Source organism: Adiantum capillus-veneris, chromosome 11 (assembly GCF_014529385.1).
Source record: "Adiantum capillus-veneris isolate H3 chromosome 11, ASM1452938v2, whole genome shotgun sequence".
Classification (NCBI taxonomy): Eukaryota; Viridiplantae; Streptophyta; class Polypodiopsida; order Polypodiales; family Pteridaceae; genus Adiantum; species Adiantum capillus-veneris.
The window spans coordinates 52,604,801-52,607,236 of record NC_140941.1 but is presented as its reverse complement, the minus strand read 5'-3'; positions in this window follow the sequence as shown (position 1 = coordinate 52,607,236).

The window sequence follows — 2,436 nt, the reverse complement described above, 5'->3', positions numbered from 1 at the left end:
TTAGTATTTTTGGACGATTGGAAAATAAAATAAAAATAAATAAATAAAAGAAAGCCAGTTTGAGCTCGAAGATCGTGCCTTGCAGCGCACAAATACGTCTCTTCTTCTTCCTCCTGCTTCGTGTGAACCAACCCCACACCTTCACTCTCTCTCTGCCCGTCACGCTTCCCCTCTCTCTCGTTGCAGCGCGTGATCAGTGTTAAAAAACTGGGGTCCAATGTATTTTAATCAGCAAAATTGTAAAATCCCGGTTAGCTTTTGAGATTGCCTTCAAGAAAAACAAGAAATTTTCACAAGTTTTAGTGTAACTACCGGCAAAAGCTTCAAATTTTGACAAAAAAAAACAGAGAGAAATTCGAGTTTGCTTTGGTTGGCGTGTGAACGGCATCTTACACACACACACACACACACTTATTCTCTCTCTCCACTCTCTCCCTTTTTCTCTCACCAACCCTCTCTCTCTCCCTGTCATGGATGCTTGAGAGTCAGTCGCTGCTTGCATCATCGCCTATGTCATCCCCTACATCATCGCTATAAGGCTCTAGAAGAATCTGGAAGGATCTAGAAGATTCTAGAAACATGGGGAAGATTCCGGAAGTATCTAGAAGTTTCTAGAAAGCTCTAGAAAGTTGAAGAAGAATCTAGAAGGTTCTAGAAGGATCTAGAAGTCTCTAGAAGAATCTAGAAGGATCTAGAAGGATCAAGAAGTTTCTAGAAGCCTGGAGAAGATTCCACAAGAATCTAGAAGTTTCTAGAAAGCTCTAGAAAGTTGAAGAAGGATCCAGAAGGTTCTAGAAGAACTAAAAGGATCAAGAAGGTTCTAGAAGATTCTAACCTCCTCAAGAAGAACCTAGAAAGTCCTAACCTCCTCAAGAACTAGTGTAAATAGGGGTCTTGGGCCACAAGCCCCTCAGCCTTGCCAACACCAATTGTGAGGCTCCTATGGGCAAAGCCCTCTTTTAGTTCTTGTCTTGTGTTCAAGTCTTGTCCTTGCAATCAAGCCTTGTCTTGTACTCAAGTCATGTAATCCAAGCCTTGTATCTAGATCTCTTAATAAAGTATTAAATCTTATAATCAAGATTAAGCTTATCATCAAGCCCAAGTTCTTCTACATTGTGAGCACCTCCTCTTGCTCTCTTCTAGCTCTATATGCGCTCATAACAGTTTGGCAAGACTACCACCTCTTAATCTTCTCAAGCTATCATGGAGCGGACGATGGAAGGTGTCATCAACGCATTGCAAAGCATCGAAGCTAAGTTACAAGAACTTCGCGAGAGTAATGCTCAACTTCAAGCAAGGCAACCCCTAATCTTGGGACTGACGTTGCAAAATCTTCAACGTCAAATTCAAGAGCTTCAAGGGACAAGCACATATCAAGCACAAGCTGCAAGATCTAGCTATTCTCAACAACATAAGCAAAAGTCGAAGGTCAGCATGCCTGAAAATTTTGATGGGACTAGATCAAAGTTTAGAGGTTTTCTCCAACAAGTGCACCTCTTCATTCGAATGCAACGAGAGCGTTGTCCAGATCATGCCTCTCAAGTAGGCCTTATTGGGACCCTCCTCTCGGGTATGGCTCTCTCTTGGTTTGCTCCCTTACTTGAAAAAGTATTTCCTCTTCTTCATGACTTTGAAGCTTTTGTGCGGGAGTTCTCTGCAACCTTTGGGGATATTGATAGAGCAAGGGTTGTTGAAACCAAACTTAGAAATGTCCGCCAAGGATCGATACTTCAATCCGTCTATGCATCCAAATTTCAACAGCTCACTTGTGATTTGACTTGGAATGAGGAATATTTCATTAGCCAATTTCGGTGGGGATTAAAGGATGACGTAAAAGTTCTTTTATTGACTATGCCAAGGGTTCAGACACTAAGCGAGTTCATCTCTCAAGCAATAGAATGTGATAATCGACTATTTGAGAGGAGACAAGAGAGGAGTCTTGGGGCACCATTGCATTAGGAAAAGTTTGGACTCAAAAAAGGACTTTTTGGCATTAGAGAGAGAATGTTGTTCGACCAATAGAGTTTGAGTCACCACAACCGTAGCTCCAATTTATTTGATTTTTATCTCAAATTTTTGCGTTTTCAAAATAGAGTTTTTTATCTTAAAAAGATCTGAATAAGAAGATACGACGCAAAGTTGTGCAAATTATTCCCTTGCCATGGGCGACGAACGCCGAATGTGCCATAACTCACATTCAATGAGGCACACCTTTTGATGAACACTTTTCAAGCTACTACTTCTTTTGTAAACTAGTGAACCTCTTTTCTTTTATTGTTTTTGCGTAGTGTCCCTTCGCAACTAATAGAAGGAGAGATGGAAGGAAGACGACCACGATGACCATCCGCCTCTGTTAAATCTGTGGAACTATTCAACAGCTTTGACTTAGACCATGGTCGTTGGATGTCTACCACAGTCACCATTGGTAGTTGGGTT